This window comes from Eubalaena glacialis, chromosome 2 (assembly GCF_028564815.1).
Source record: "Eubalaena glacialis isolate mEubGla1 chromosome 2, mEubGla1.1.hap2.+ XY, whole genome shotgun sequence".
Taxonomy (NCBI): domain Eukaryota; kingdom Metazoa; phylum Chordata; class Mammalia; order Artiodactyla; family Balaenidae; genus Eubalaena; species Eubalaena glacialis.
The window spans coordinates 13165737-13183105 of NC_083717.1; the positions used below are offsets into that span (position 1 = coordinate 13165737).

Genomic DNA, 17369 nt, shown 5'->3' on the forward strand with positions numbered 1-17369 from the left:
AACACTATTTTTGACATTTCAGGAACAGCCTGTATCCTAATCATGAGTTAGTATCTTTAACCATATCCTCGTCTTCAGGTGATTTTAAAGTCTGCTACCAGTCCTTTTCATCTACACACTCCCCATTAATTCATTTCTCCTCTGACTTGCCTCTTAAAAATTAATTTTAGTGCATTTTTATTTTATTTTTTAAAATTTTATTGAAGTATAGTTGATTTACAGTGTTGTGTTAATTTCTGCTGTATATCAAATTGACTCAGTTATACATATATATATTCTTTTTCATATTCTTTTCCATTATGGTTTATCACAGGATATTGAATATAGTTCCCTGTGCTATACAGTAGGACCTTGCTGTTTATCCATTCTCTATATACTAGTTTGCATCTGCTAACCCCAAACTCCCACTCCTTCCCTCCTCCACATCCCTCCCCCATGGCAACCACAAGTCTGTTCTCTATGTTTGTGAGTCTGTTTCTGTTCTGTAGATATGTTCATGTGTGTTGCATTGTAGATTTCACATATAAGTGATATCATATGCTATTTCTCTGTCTGGCTTACTTCACTTAGTATGATAATCTCTAGGTCCATCTATGTGGCTGCAAATGGCATTATTTCATTCTTTTTAATGGCTAATATTCCATTGTATATGTATGTATGTGTCACATCTTCTTTATCCATTCATCTGTTGATGGACATTCAGGTTGTTTCCATGTCTTGGCTATTGTAAATAGTGCTGCTATTAACACAGGGATACATGTATCTTTTTGAATTACAGTTTTGTCCGTATATGTGCCCAGGAGTGGGATTGCTGGATCACATGGCAACTCTATTTTTAGTTTTTTTGAAGAACCTCCATACTGTTTTCCACAGTGGCTACACCAATTTACATTCCCACCAACAGTGTAGGAGGGTTCCCTTTTCTCCACACCCTCTCCAGAATTTATTTTTTGTAGACTTTTTAATGATGGCCATTCTGACCAGTGTATGGTGTATTTTTAGCACATTTTAAAGCACTTTTTGCCAAAACCACACTGGGATCAGCTATATTCTGGAAATATGTGTGTTTCTTTTTCAATTGCCTTCAACTGGATTATTAAATTCTCTTTTTTCTTCCAAGTTCTGTAGATGTTGCTCTATTACCTCCTGTGTTCACTGCTGGAGAGGAGAAGTCTTAGGCTAAGCTGGCTTTAGTTCTTTGGGAAATAATATCCTCCTAAGCCTTCCTTCTCCCACTGCATGGAATGATGCACAGTCAGCTGTCAGCCACATGGCCAATGTGGGGCCTGGGTTTCCCTGGCTAGAGTCCTCTGAGGCCCATTAGACCGTTAACTGCTGAGAAGAGACACTGTGAGGGCCTGGAGGACAAGGTAGGGACTAAGCCTGGGTTCTGGGACCCAGTGTCTTCAGGGTTCAGCATAGGAGAGCAAGTGAAAGCAGACAGAATCGGAGCAGGATCAGGGAAGCCTTCCGGTCCATTTCAGGAGCCTGAGATGTGATATGAGTGGATTACTCAGCCTAGATTCAAGGACTGGGGCTAGAAAGATAGGACCCTTTCTAGATTTAAACATTTAACTACAATATGTACTTTGTTTTTTCACTGTCTTTGCAACATGCATGTATATCTTCTATCTTTCTGTTACCTTCCTCTACCTGCCCATGATCACCCATCTCGAGCCTTTGTTCTTAGATTTAGATGTTAAATGTTATTAGATTTATAAAAAGATTATTTTCTCTGTTCACTTTTCATTATTATTTCTGATCTATTTTCTCTACTTACTTTTTTCATAACAATAGTTTATACATTGGCAGCTCTCCATACCTGCCTCTTTATTCAAATTTTTTCTTCAGAAGAAAACATAGGAGAATATCTTTGTGGCTTTGAGTTAAGCAAAGATTTCTTAGATGGGCTATAAAAAGCACAGACTATGAAAGAAAAATTTGATAAATTGAACTCCATCAAAATAATGTTTGTTTCTTGGAAAATACCATTAAAAAATGGAAAGACAAGCCACAGATTAAAAAATATATATTTATAAAAGATATATCTGAGGGACTTCCCTGGTGGTCCAGTGGTTAAGACTTTGCCTTCCAATGCAGGGGGTGCAGGTTGGATCCCTGGTCAGGGAGCTAAGATCCCATACGCCTCGCAGCCAAAAAAACAAAACATAAAACAGAAGCAATATTGTAACAAATTCAATAAAGACTTTTAAAATGGTCCACATCAAAAAAAATCTTAAAAAAAAATTAAAATAAAAGATATATTTGACAAAGGACTTGTATCTGGAATATAAAAAGAACTCTTAAAACTCAACAATAAGAAGATACACAATCTGATTGAAAAATGGGCACAGAAGTTTGACTAGACATTGACAAAAGAAGAATATTTTAATGGCCAACAGGCAGATGGAATGATGTTTAGCATCATTAGGCAGTAGGGGAATACAAATTAAATCCTTAATGAGATGCCACTATGTATCCATTAGAATGGCTAAATTTAAATGACTGCTAATACCAAGTGTCAGTGAGAATGTTGTAGAGCTGGAACCCTTATGTTTTATTGGTGAGGATTTAAAATGGTACAGCCCCTTTGAAAACAGTTTGACAGTTTCTTTAAAAGTTAAGCAGGGACTTCCCTGGTGGTGCAGTGGTTAAGAATCCACCTGTCAATGCAGGGGACACGGGTTCGAGCCCTGGTCCGGGAAGATCCCACATGCCACGGAGCAATTAAGCCCATGTGCCACAACTACTGAGCCTGCGCTCTAGAGCCCGTGAGCCACAACTACTGAGCCTGTGAGCCACAACTACTGAGCCCGTGTGCTACAACTACTGAAGCCCACGCGCCTAGAGCCCGTGCTCCGCAACAAGAGAAGTCACCGCAATGAGAAGCCTGCACACCACAACCGAGTAGCCCCCGCTCGCAGCAACTAGAGAAAAGCCCGCGTGCAGCAACGAAGACCCAACACAGCCAAAAATAAATAAATTTTTTAAAAAATTAAAAAAGAAAAGTTAAGCATACATTTACCATATGCATGCACCAACTTACCATTGTATTTACCAACATTTTCATTCCTAGGTGCATAGCTAAGAAAAATGAAAACATATGTTCCTACAAAACTTTTACGCAAAAGCTCATAGTAATGTTATTCATAACAACCCCCAAAATGGAAACCACCCAAGTGTTTATCTATGGATAAACACAATGTGGTATATCCATACAAGGGATCCAGCTATTAAAAGAAATGAACTACTGAAATACACAATGCAAATGAATCTTAAAAACATCATAACTAAGTGAAAGAAGTCAGACACAAAAGAGTATATACTATATGATTCCATTCATAAACATTTCTGTAAAAGGCAAAACTAGAGTGACAGAAAGCTGATCAGTGGTTCCCTGGGACTAGGGGCTGAGGTGGGAATGGGAATTGAGTGCAAAGGGGTACAAGGAAGGTCTTGGGGTGGTAAAAGTGTTCTAAAACTTGACTGTGGTTGCACAACTGTGTACATTTAACAAAAGCCGTCAACCTGCATGCCTATAATGCGCAATTTTATTGTGTATAAATTATACCTCGATGCTGTAAAAAACAGTATTTCCTTTGCATTCTAAATCATTTCCTTGAGCTAGTCATCAACACATGATTCAATTTTCTACAGTGTTGGGTAGAATAATACTTTTTATTCCTTTCAATTAAAGTTTTAGTTTGTGTGTATGTGTGTGTTTATTCCAAATATCCTTTTTTATTAAGAACTAAGGAAATATTAACTACATTTTTCTTCTGTTGCATGAGCAAATCTATTTCATGGGGGCAGGGTAGGTTTTTCTCAAAGCAATAATACATTATAAATTTGCTGGTAAATTTGTTCACAATTCTATTTGCCTTCTATGTTCTTGTTTTAGAGGGTAATTTGTTGGTCTTTGGTGAATATGTTGGGAAGCTGTTTCCCAAGCCTGGAAGTCTGGATGGGAAGGCTCAGGGTGGGTAGAGAAGAGGATCTGTGGGACTTGGGACCTCAGAGCAGAAAGCAGGAGAGGGCTGGGGCTTTGTACTCCACCCCTGCCTGTGGAGAGCAGGACTCAGACTGCGGCCTAAGCACAGGCAAGCAGGGCAGTTAGTTATGTCCAAGCCCGGATCATCAGGCATACAGCGCAGACTGGAGGCCGGCTGAGGAGAGCTGGGGCCACAGGGAAAGGCCAGTCAGGGGGCCAGGTGGGCGGAGCTGCCTCTCATCTTCCCCTGAGGGCAGAGAATTGGAGAAATACCTACAGAATCTGGAATGGTTCCAGTTCTTCTGATTCTCACAGTTGCTCCTGGAAATTCTCTCCTTTATGGATGGATGGATGGGAGGCTGGGAAAAGAGGCTCGAACTTTCATGCCTCTCCACCCTCCTCCAAGGTTTCCAAGTACCCCTGTCGTGGCTCTTGAAATCCCTGAGTAGCACTGGTTCCTCTAAGAGCTCTCAAGATGCGAATGGGCGTAAGGAGCTTTGTTTTTCAAAGGAAATGTAAACGCTTCCTTAGGTCTCTAAAGAAAACATGCCTTTAGTTCTCTTAAGGTGGGCTATGTATTCTTAACAGACAATGAAACAATTTCTTTTCTGAGTTGCACCTTAGGAGTAACTGCTAATAGAAAAGTCTTGTAAGAATCTGATCCTTCTCTTCTAAATCCCATCGTCCTCCTCCTCCTGCCCCTCCCTCCTTTCTCATTTCTTACACAAAACAGTTGCACATTTGTGCCCCACTACAGGCCTATCCAATGAGATGTTCCCTCTGCAGAACGGGGACTGTGTTAAAGAGCAGCTTTGTGTTTCCCATGGTCTCTAGGACTGCCTTGCCCTCAGTGACTGTTCAGGACTATTGTTCAATTACATTTAATTGGGCTGGAATAACCATTTGGGAAGAGGCAGTGGGGTGCTGGGGATGCAGAAGCCTCTCAATAGACCTTCAAATGTAGGTGGAAAGGGAGAAAGATGAATGTGTTAGAGGATAATTCCAGAAAGTAGGAGGGAACAAAGGACTTGAAGAACAAATAGGCTCTGAGAGAGTCTTATGAAAGCAGCAGCATTGGCGGGTGACTACAGAAAGGAAGAGACGGTTATTATCCGAACACTCAAAAAGGCTGGCATATTGTTCTGGCCCAGTGCCAGGCGCACATGATGATCTGGCGAGGATTATCAGAGCTTTTCTGTTCAAGCAGGGATCACATGTGTGCTGAGAATGTGTTCTTTCTCTGGGCTTGAGGTGACAGACAGCCACATCACACACCATCCCTTTTTCCATCCCGGTTCCAGCCAAGCAATAAAGCCAATCATCACCCAGTCTGTCTCCACCATGTGGTTCAGCCAGCTGAACAAAATATTTTCAGAATGTGGAGTGTAAACAAGGTTCCCACTGTTAGCAATTCTGTGTCATTTACTTGTGGTTATTTTATTTTACTTTAAGTCACATTTAAATTCAAAAGATTGCCAGCCTGCATGATGCATGTAAACAAATCAGAAATATAGATTAGAATTGCAGCGGATTAGTTAGCTGTGAAAGTGTCTGTGTAAATGGAAGAAGAGGGGAGAAAATCTATTATGCTCCTGGGATATTGCTTCTCCACAGGAAATTCAGTTGTGAAAAGGGCTTTAAAAGCAATGACTTTAGTCATCTGGGTTTTCTACACACTGATTACAGTAAATGCTAATAGAATACCTAGGCCACCAGTGCTCACGTGACACAGCTTCACAAAGGAAAACAGGGAGCGATTCCAAGGTGGAAAAAAAGTCCTGGGAACCTGCCTTAGCAGACGGTGATCACAAAGTGTGTGTCTTTCATGCTATTGAAGATGTTTTTCAAGAAAACACAATTTCCCAGGTCTGTTATTTCCTGTTTGAAAATATGTGTCTACGGTGTATGCTGCTAAGTGATAAAGGTGGGGTGAACATTCTGCTACTCACGGAGAATCCAAATCGAGACTTGCCTTCATTTATAAATTTCCTCTGAAACATACTCTGTCTTCCAAATCAATAGGGAGCTAAAGGAGGCATAACAATTTCGTTATTTACCCATAGGCCTATAGGATTGATGTTTTCCTGGCACAATGCCATGAATTACACATTTTTCTAAAATGTTGTTGACCCTTTATAGTTACATTGCCTACTTTTTTGATATTATTTGGGAGTTGGTAAGCTAACATGAAAATTTGCTTAAAAAGACATTTCTCTGAATTTTTCATGGTACCTTCTGAACTGTGGTTAAGTAGCAATCCTGGGGTCACAGATAAGTCAGGCAGCGGCAGATGTACCCCTGCGAGCTCACCGCATTCCATCTTCCCTGGCTTCTTCCTCCTTTACCCCAAAGTAATTGGTTTCCAGCTCACCCAGTTAGTCTCATCACACTTTCTCAAGTGACACCAGCTGCATCAAGACTCAGGAGAATATTCCTCCGGATAAAGCCCCGTGGAATAAGGTTGTATGCCTTACAAGATTAGGCACCTGGAGGAACGATCACCTTGAACCACAGATTATTTGGGTCATTTGGCAAAAGGAAAAGCAGCTTCCTCTACCGGGTGAGATTTGAAAAAGTTTTCATCTGAGAAGGAGAAATGGATAGCTCAAGAATGGGAACTTGGCGTGCTGGGAGATGCAGGCAGAGGGTAATCGCGCTTTGAGTTAATGGCTCTGCAGGTAGATTTTGGCCTCACACCTGAGCATCTGACAAAGACATGTGAAAGTTCATTGTTGTCAGGTAGAGCCCAGAAACCAAACGGAACCTTCCTCCCGTGGGACAGATGGAAGGTTAATCTTCCCGTACACTTCTGGTTCCTTTAAGAAACATAAATTTCAACTCAATCTGTCGTTCGTTTGTTCTGAAAACAGATCATTTATGGTCGATTATGGAATAATGATTGTCAATCTCTTGGGAATACGTTGCTACACTTTTCTGTGTTCTCTGTGTCTGGAATCTCCTACTTTTCCATTGCATGCGCCCCTTCTAATTCCTTATAGTACGCACATGGACAATGTGGAAGCCAGACTTTAATTAGGCATCTGATTAAAAGCCACATCTTGAGCATTTTTGTGAGAACTGTTTTCATGGTGAATAATTCTTATTGAGAGAAGAGTCTTTCTTGATCTAACTTGAATTTCCTTGATCTAAATTTAAACCATGCTTGCCCATTTTATCATGAGGAGAAACGTTTATTCCTCCCACTCAAAATTCCAATTTGGCTCATGAAGGAAGGCGCATCTACCTACACCCCTAAAGGGGCGTTGGTGGGGGGCATTGAAGAGCTTGACATCCATCAGGCCACATTGCACTCATATGAAGGGTCGCTATGTTCTGTCTGGCCCAAATTCTCCCTTTCTGGATAGACAAGGAGGACCAGTGCTGTCCTCTGCTTCCTATCCCCCAAGGGTCCCAAAGTGCACTAAAACCCACCCCATGCCCCTCTCCCCAGGGTACTCTAGGGCCTGGAAATCTTCAAGGAAAGGAGTTAGGATCCTTACTTTAGCCCTAGATTGTAATCACATTCTCTAACATACTTTTGCTGCCTTGGTGGGTCGGGGAGGAGAGTCTTTGATCTGATCTTTCTTTTTCTTTCCTTTTTTTTTTTTTTGGCTGCACCGCGTGGCTTGTGGGATCTTAGTTCCCCGACCAGGGATCGAACCTGGGCCCTCAGCAGTGAAAGTACGGAGTCCTAACCATTGGACCACCAAGGAATTCCCTGATCTGATCATTTTTAAAAAGTGTGCCTATTGGTCCCCATAAGATAGGTCTTAATTGAGTGCATCTGCCAGAGGCTGGAGGAGATAGCGGTCTTAGGCCCTGCTGTGGTCTGAATGTTTGTGTCCCTGCCAAAAATTCATGTGTTGAAATCCTAATGCCCAATGTGATGATATTAGGAGGTGGGGTCCTTGGAAGGTCAGGAGGGTGGAGCCCTCATCAACAACATTAGTGCTCTTATAAAATAAGAGACACCAGAGAGCTCCCTAACCCTTTCCACCATGTGAGGACACAACAAGAAATTTGCAACCTGGAAAAGGGCCCTCACTCAACCTCACTGGCACCCTGATCTAGGACTTCCAGCCTCCAGAACTGTGAGAAATAAATTTCGGTTGTTTATGAGTCACCTAACATGTGGTATTTTTGTTTTGGCATCCTGGATGGACTAAGACAGACCCCAACACCTAATACCCGAGTATCTCCATAGAGATTATTGTTCTTATAATTGTACTACATGCAAAATAAGACACTTGGAGTGATCCAAAAAGGAACATGCCCTGATCTCCATCCTCAAGACGTTTTCTGATTTATCTCTGTTGGTTGATTGATTCCAGGGACGTTTCTATTTCCTGTAGGCCTTGTTTTATAAGATGGTAATAATTTTATAGCTTCCCTTCTGGACGTTTCTAGTTTCTAAACTGTGATTCTGAGAGTACACAGAGTATGCTACTACGGTCCCATCAAAATGAAATACTACGTTCTGATCTTGAAGAGTCAAAGCTTGGCATATGTGTTAAGCTGTAAAAATAAGCATCCTTGTCTAAACAATGGGCACCACTTTGGCTGTTCATGGAGCATCTGCGAGTGTATCGTGCTCTCTGTCAGGCTCACACTTCTAGTGTCATCCAGCTGGGAGCAGCTCTCCCTGATTCAAACACACATGCAGCATGCATTTTAACACTTAGCCATCCTCTCTTGCTGTTTAGTTCAAAAACAGCACACAGGTCAGGGAGCCAGATTACCCAAGAAGTTAGATTAAATGTCATTGGCCAGTTCAAACCTTAGTGCTGTACATATGTTTGGTTATTACAGTATCTCCAGATTTTGTCTTTCAATTTTTGGTAACAATGGCTCATGTTGATAGCACATTGCTGTTCCAGCTTCCTGAAGCCTGTTTTTTAAATTTGATTTGTTACTTCTATTAGTTTATCACTGGGTAGGGTTCTCTCAGGCTGCACTAAGAGTGTTTAAGATGGATGTAGGAAAATTACTTTTCTTTCTCAAAGGCAATTGGCAGTTGCCAAAAAATCCATCAAGGGACTCATAAGTAAAATATATGTTATTTTTTATTTGAAAGGGAACACATACTATTCACATACTGTTTAAGAAGAGAATAAAACATTCTATTCAATAAAAACAATAAATTATAGAAATGAATACATTGTTTCTATATTGTGGACTAATTAAAAGACCCAGAGAGAAAAGAAGAATAGAAATAGAAAAAGAAAAATAGTCTATGGCCATTAAAAAAAAAAAAGAGAAAAAGAGGGAAGACCAAATAGAAACAGAGATACAGAAAAAAATACAAACATATGGAAAAGCAAGAGAGAGAGAATCTTGTAAAGAGTAACAGCAAACAGTGGCTTTTTAATATGTTGCCATTAAACAATGAAATGTTTTTATAACTAGAGCATAAATGAAGAAGTGATCCTGGAGACCATATTCAGAGCAGATACCTGAGGTAGAACCTGAGAGCCAGTGTTTTTCCAACTCTGCTTTTAAGAAAGAAATACTAGATGACCCAGCAATTCCACTCCTGGGTATATATCTGAAAAAAACACTAATTCAAAAAGAAATATGCACCCCAATGTTCATAGCAGCATTATTTACAATTGCCAGGATATGGACGCAACCTAAGTGTCCATCAACAGGTGAATGGATAAAGAAGATATACAGATGTGGTATACATCTGTATATATGTATACATATACAATGAAATACTACTCAGCCATAAAAAAGAATGAAATTTTGCTATTTGCAGCAACATGGATGGACTTGGAGGGCATTATGATAAGTGAATGTCAGAGAAAGACAAATACTGTATGATATCACTTATATGTGGAATCTAAAAAATACAACAAACTGGTGAATATAACAAAAAAGAAGCAGACTTACAGATATAGAGAACAAACTGGTGGTTACCAGTGGGGAAAGTGAAATTTTGAGGGGTAATATAGGAGTAGGGGATTAAGAGGTACAAACTATTAGGTATAAAATAAGCTACAAGGATGTATTGTATATCATGGGGAATACAGCAAATATTTTATAATAACTACAAGTGGAGTATAACCTTTCAAAATTGTGAATTACTATATTGTACACCTGTAACTTATATAACATCACTTTAGGCAGGGGCACCAAGTAGGAGTTTGAAAGGGAAAAGAGTAAGTCACAAGGAATAAGAGCATTGCTGTCAGCTAGTTTCCACACACCATATAATCAGTCTTTCCCATAAACCTGAGGAGAGACCATTGAAAAATGGTGGGAAACCCGTAATGAAAGCACAACAGTGATTCTATCTGAGCTGGAGTCCTCCCCCATCCCAGGAAACCCCCTTTACTGCCCAAATATTCCCTCACTTCCCTGAAACACAGGATACAGGTTTAATCATTTTAAGTGAACATTTCTTAAGAGTGGGGCTACATTCAAGCCCAACAAAACAACGTATGCCTCGGCACTTGGTGTGGGACAAAAAAGATGAGGAGTATCAAAAGCAGAGAGGAAATCTTTGGAAAGGGATGGGAAGAGATTTTTTTAAAGGCAACCTTTGATTATTTTAAAATCTAGCTGAAGTTAACTTTAAAATTAACTAACTAGTCTGTTAACTGACATGGTTTTTTTTGGGGTGTAACTTGAAGCCTGTGGCATTCCCAATGTGCCATGTGGATGACACCCTACACGGGGGCTGCCACAAAGTGCATTTTGGTTTTCAAGAGGCTGCAGTTTTATCTAGCCATGTTCTAAGGCATCACAAGGGCGTTGTGTTCTGGTCCAGTTGTGTTTTAAGGTGTTGCAGGAAGATCTGGCATTTATCCAACTCAACGGAAGTGCTGAATGAAGCAGTTGTGGTTTTCATTTCTAGGATCACCTCTTTGCAACGACCATGCCCTCTTTTCAAAATAAAAATAACAACTTGGGAACTATATTAAAATCTTTAGATCTCCTTTTTAAAATCTTTAGATTCTTGAAGTCTCTTCTGACTTCTCAAAATTTGAAGTTAATGACCCTGTCCTAACTTTAGTCAATATCCCAAGTGTCTATCATTTAAAAGAGGTACTTTCATCAATAAGCTAACCTCACTTTCTGCCCTGTTATCAGAAAGAATGTAAATTCAGGTTTCTGGTGCAATCGACCTTTATTTTTAAAGACTGAGGCTAGAAAGTCCTTCCCCTAATAATGTTAACTGTATCAGCGGTCCCCAACCTTTTAGGCACCAGGGACCGTTTTCGTGGAAGACGATTTTTCCACAGACCAGTGGGCAGGGGCGAGGGGGATGGTTTGGGGATGATTCAAGCACATTATGTTTATTGTGCACTTTATTTCTATTATTATTACATTGTAATATATAATGAAATAATTATACAACTCACCATAATGCAGAATCAGTGGGAGCCCTGAGCTTGTTGTCACTTGCCGCTCACTGATAGGGTTTTGATATGAGTCTGCATGCAATTGATTTATTATGGTCTCTGTGCAGTCAAACCTCTCTGCTAATGATAATCTGTATTTGCAGCCGCTCCCCAGTGCTAGCATCACCGCCTCATCTCCCCCTCAGATCATCAGGCATTAGATTCTCATAAGGAGCACGCAACCTAGATCCCTCACATGCACAGTTCACAGTAGGGTTCTTCCCCCTTGAGAATCTAATGCTACCGCTGACCTGACAGGAGGCGGAGCTCAGGCCGTAATGCGAGCGATGGGGAGCGGCTGTAAATACAGATGAAGCTTTGCTTGCTCGCCCACTGCTCACCTCCTGCTGTGCGGCCCATTTCCTAACAGGCCACGGACCGCTACCAGTCCATGGCCCAGGGGTTGGGGACCCCTGATCTATATCTTTCCATTCCCTGTTAAGAGAAAGGCAACAATTTTCCTTTTTCTTTCTTTTTTTTTTTGTTGTTGTTGTTGCATCCATCCCAAATTCATTATAATTCAAGAAGGAATCATCTGACTTACCCTTTTTTTTTAAATTGAACTATAGTTGATTTATGATGCTGTGTTTATCTGACTTACTTCTTGAACTACCTATGAAGAAAAGGGCTTTGTAAGTAAAAAATGAGCATGATTACAAGGCCAATAACTGGCCCACCTAAGATAAGAGCTTTCAGCAACTTTATGAGAATACATTTGCTTACAATTACTATAACAAATATAAATACATCGCTGATGGGAATTTAAAATGATACAGGCACTTTGGAAAACAGTTTGTCAGTTTCTTAAGTTAAACATACACTTACCATATGATCCAGCAATTTCACTCCTAGGTATCTGCCCAAGAGAAATGGAAACATATGTCTGTCCCAGACTTCCACACCAATGTTCATGGCAGCATTATGCTTGATAAGCAAAAAGCTGGAAACACTTCAAAAGCCCATCAGCTGATGAATGGATAAACACACTGTGGTACAGCCATACAATGCACCAATAAAAAGGAGAGAACTGTGGATACAGTCAACAACATAAATGAACCTCAAAAACATGATGCTAGTGAAAGAAACCAGACACATAAGACTACGTATTGTATAATTTCATTGATGTGAAATTTATAGAAGGGGTAAAACTATAGAGACGGAACGCAGATCGGTGGTTACCTTGGGGCTGAGATGGGAGTGGGGATCATCTGCAAACAGACATGAGAAGCTAATGGGATGATGGCACTGTTCTAACACTGGATTGTGGTGATGGTTGCACAACTGTATAAATTTACTATAACCTGTCTAGTTGCCACTTAAAATGGGTGAATTTTATACCATGTAAATTATGCCTCAGTAAAGCTGTTTTATAAAAGAGCATATATAGTAGCAGAAAAAATAAAATCTGTGACTATCTATTTACCTTTACAAAAAGAAACGCAGGAAGGATAAACCAGAAAACCACCAAGTTGGTTACATATAAGGGGATATGGAAATAGGGGTTGAGGAGGGAGTGGCATTTATATGAATATACCTTTCTGTACAGTTTTTCTTTTGGAAATATAACCTTCTACATATTCAGAAATTAAATTAGTAAGGATGGGATGGGGAAAATAAAATAGAGAGCAAACTGAAACAAATCAGACCAGTTAGATTTCAAATGAGTTGTATAGCTACACAGAAGGAAAACAGAAAAAGAAAGAACTAATCTGAGCAAGGTCTGAACACAGTATTGGACTATATGCCCTCAGTTTGTGGCAGAGTAATGGGGCACGGAGGAAATTACAAACAAATCCTGAACTCTTTTCAGTAGGTTTGGTTTGTGTAGAGGCAATAATGAAGCAATTCTGAAATGATTTTAGGTGTTTTATGCAAGTGAGCAAATAAGTAATGTATTGTTTTGGGGATTCAAGGTTCTCACTGAAAAAAAAAACAAAAACCTCATGCCAGTATGGAATAGAAAAAAGCAAGGATAAACCCTGTGGGGCTGGATGGAAATTGAAATTATTGCTATGAATGCATGATTTCTAAAATATGTACATGTATTTATGCATACACATATATGTCTATGTATATTTGCATGTATGTCTATATATGTATGTGTACACATGTGTATACATATGTACATGTATTTATGCATATGCTATCCATTGATTTTCTAGCTCACTCAGTTGAGGGAACAGTTAAAATATATGTGCATATTTATACACATGTGTACATATATACACGTGTGTGCATGTGTATGTATGTATATGTATAAATATACATTGAGTTTCTAGTTCACTCAACTGAAAGGTGCAAGAAGGAAAGACTTCCAGGAACAATGAGCATATGTCACCCCAAGATCTTGGTTTCTAACATCTTTCCTTAGGAACCAAGACTCTTCATAGAAATGGCTGAATTCAAGGCTGGGGCAGGCAGGTACAAGAAAAGCCTGGAAAATCTTTTTATGCCAGATATTAAGGAGGTGCTCACCATGATGGGGAGAGGGGTATCACATATCACAGGAGCCAGCTTGTAGGGGCTCCACTGGCCATATCAGGTGCAATTTGAGCATGAAAATAATAATATACAGTAGTGAATTATAAATCATTGAAAAAATAGGTATAATGAGTGCATACCTATAATAAATATAGAAATAACTGAGACAAATAGGGAGGGTTCCTGCTTAAAATGGAATACCAAGTGCCAAATGGTAAATGGAGAGGGAGTGCTAGAATTGGAAAATAACCATTTTGCAACCATCATAGTAAGGATCAGTTCAGCAGAAATCATCAATGGATGCTGAATCCAGAAGGAAATTTTGATGAGGGGCAAAATATTTGCATGGACATAAAGTGTGTCCCTCAGTATCCCTTGGTATCCATGAGGGTTTTGTTCCAGGACCCCCATGGATACCAAAATCTACAAATGTTCAAGTCTCGTATATAAAAGGGTATAGTATTTGCATATAACCTAGACACATCCTCCCACATACTTTAAATCATCTCTAGGTTATTTATAATACCCAACGCAATATAATGCTCTGTAAATAATTGGCAGCACGCCGCACATTCAAGTTTTGACTTTTGGAAATCTCTGGAAATTTTTTCCGAATACAGTAAGTCCCCTACATACCCCTACATATGAACCTTCAAGCTGCGAACTTTCAAAGATGAGAATGTGCTTTCACACGTCCAATCACGTTTAGTTAGTTCACGTGTCTGGCGTACATTGTCATGTGCGCGCGTCCTCTACAAGTGGTTGTGCAGCTTGCCCTCCATCTCCTGCTGCTGACGATCCTTCAGCTCTACCGCGTCCCACCTCCTGTCCCTCCTCCAGTCAGGAACCCTTCTTGCCTGTTCACTCGATGCCAGCCCCTGTGTGCCAGCTGTTGTGCTGTACTGCTGTCCTTTTCAAGGTACTGTACTGTAAGATTAAACATGTTTTCTTTATTTTTTGTGTTTGTTTGTTTTTTATGTATTATTTGTGTGGAACATATTAAAAAGCTATTACAGTACAGTACTATATAGCCAATGGTGTTAGTTGGGTACCTAGGCTAACTTTGTTGGACTTAATGAACAAATTGGACTTACGAACGCCCTCTCCCAATGGCACTCACTGGTATGTAGGGGACTTACTGTACTTTCGGTCTGAGGTTGATTGAGGATGTGGAACCCATGAATATGGAAGGCCACCTGTATATGAGAGACAGAATGATGAAGCAAACGGATGAAATGTTAATAGCAGGTGAATCTGGGTAAGCAGTATTCTTGCTAATACCCTTGCTCATGCAACCTTTCCATGCTTGAAATAGTTTCCAAATAAAAAGTTTAAAAATTGAAGGAAAAAACCCCTGAAAGTAGCCTTCCACCTCAAACTCCTCTTCCCAGGAGTAGGTCAATGTTAACAATTTTGCATGTGTAGTTCTAGATCCATTTCTATGCATTTTTTATTGTGGCAAAGTATACATAGCATAAAATTTACTGTGTTAACCATTTTTTTTAAAAAGAAATCTCCATTTTAATTTTTATTTATTTATTTATTTATGGCTGTGTTGGGTCTTCGTTTCTGCGCAAGGGCTTTCTCTAGTTGCGGCAAGTGGGGGCCACTCTTCATCGCGGTGCACGGGCCTCTCACTATCGCGGCCTCTCTTGTTGCGGAGCACAGGCTCCAGACGCGGAGGCTCAGTAATTGTGGCTCACGGGCCCAGCCGCTCCGCGGCATGTGGGATCCTCCCAGACCAGGGCTCGAACCCGTGTCCCCTGCATTGGCAGGCAGACTCTCAACCACTACGCCACCAGGGAAGCCCAACCATTTTTAAATGTATAGTTCAGTGCATTAAGTGCAAAAAAGTGGAATGCTTCTGGATTTATGTGTCATCCTTGTGTGGGGACCATGCCAGTCTTCTCTGTGTGGTTCCAATTTTAGTCCATGTGCTGCCGAAGCAAGCGCTCTAGGCACTTTTAAACGTGCATGTTCCAACATTATAAATGTAATCATACTGTACAAAGGAGGAAAAAGAAAGAAATGAAGGTGAAAGATAAACATTCCTGGTAAAACAAAAAATTTGTGACTAGCAGAACTGCAGGAATGTTAAAGGAACTCTTCAGGCAGAAGGAAGATGATAACAGTTGGAAATTTTAATCCACATAAAGGAATTAATAACGCCAGAAATGGTAAATATGTGGGTAAATACAAAAACGTTCTTTCACCTACTTAATCTCTTTAAAAGATATTTGACTATTTAAAGCAAACATAATAAAGTGTGTGGGGTTTATAACATATGTAGAAGCAAAATGTGTGACAACAAATACAGAGGACAAGAGGAGGAAAATAGAAGTATCCTGTTGTAAGGTTCTTACATGTCACATGAGATGATAAAATATTATTTAAAGGTAGACTATGATTATTTATGATCAGTCGAATAACCCTAGAGCAACCACTAAAAAATGTTTAAAGGAGGTATAGCTAGTCAGCCAATAGTGGTGATAAAATGGAATCATGAAAAGATTAGATTACTACAAATGAATAGAAACGAAGGAAAAAGAGAACAAAGAATAGATTGGGACCCATTGAAAACAAGTGCCCAAATGGTAAATTTAAACCCAGTCACATCAATAATTACATTGAATGTAAACTCTCTAAACTCTCCATTATTACATAGATCAAATCATTATGTTGTACACCTAAAACGAATACAATATTATATATCAAGTATAATGCAATTTTTTAAAAAAGCGCTCCATTAAAAGACAGAGATTGTCAGATTGGATAAGGAAAAGCAATACTCAACTATATGCTGTCTGTAAGAGACTGACTTTAAATACAAAGACATGAGCAGGTTAAAAACAAAAGGGTAATTTTTAAGTTACCTAAAAAGTTTATAAAAAAAGAGTAAAAAGATAAATATATGCCACACAAGCTCTATGCAAAAGAAAGGGAATTGACTATTAGTATTAGACAAAATAGATTTTAGATCCAGGAATCATAATAATAAAGGGATTAATTCATCAAGAAGACAACAATGCTGACAGGGCTTCAAAATACATGAAGTAAACTGATAGAAGTAGAAGAAGAAATAGACAAAATTATTATTGTAGATTTCAATGCTCCTCTCTCAATAATTATTAAAATATGTGGGCAGAAAAATCAGTAAAGATACAAACAACTTGAATAACATATCAACCAAATTAAATTAATTGCCATTTATAAAACATTCCATCTAACAACAGCAGAATAAAATTATTTTCAAGTGTACATGGAACATTTACTAAGATAGACCATATTAGGGGCCATGAAACAAGGCTCCAATAAATTTTAAAGGATTGAAATCATTTATGCCATATTCTTTGACCACAATGAAATTAATTAGAAATCAATAATACAGCCGCATAGCACAGGGTGATCAGCTCAGTGCTTTGTGACCACCTAGAGGAGTGGGATAGGGAGGGTGGGAGGGAGATGCAAGAGGGAGGAGATATGGCGATATA

General features: G+C 39.5%; 2 non-coding genes across 2 annotated transcripts; both read right to left on the bottom strand.

Moving 5' to 3' along the window:
• Positions 1-7631: 7631 nt before the first annotated feature.
• TRNAE-UUC (transfer RNA glutamic acid (anticodon UUC)) lies at positions 7632-7704 on the bottom strand. Its single transcript has one exon. It is a non-coding gene; the product is annotated as a tRNA-Glu (tRNA).
• Positions 7705-15725: 8021 nt separating this feature from the next.
• LOC133086101 (U6 spliceosomal RNA) lies at positions 15726-15831 on the bottom strand. Its single transcript, XR_009699879.1, has one exon. It is a non-coding gene; the product is annotated as a U6 spliceosomal RNA (small nuclear RNA).
• Between the last annotated feature and the right edge of the window lie 1538 nt (positions 15832-17369).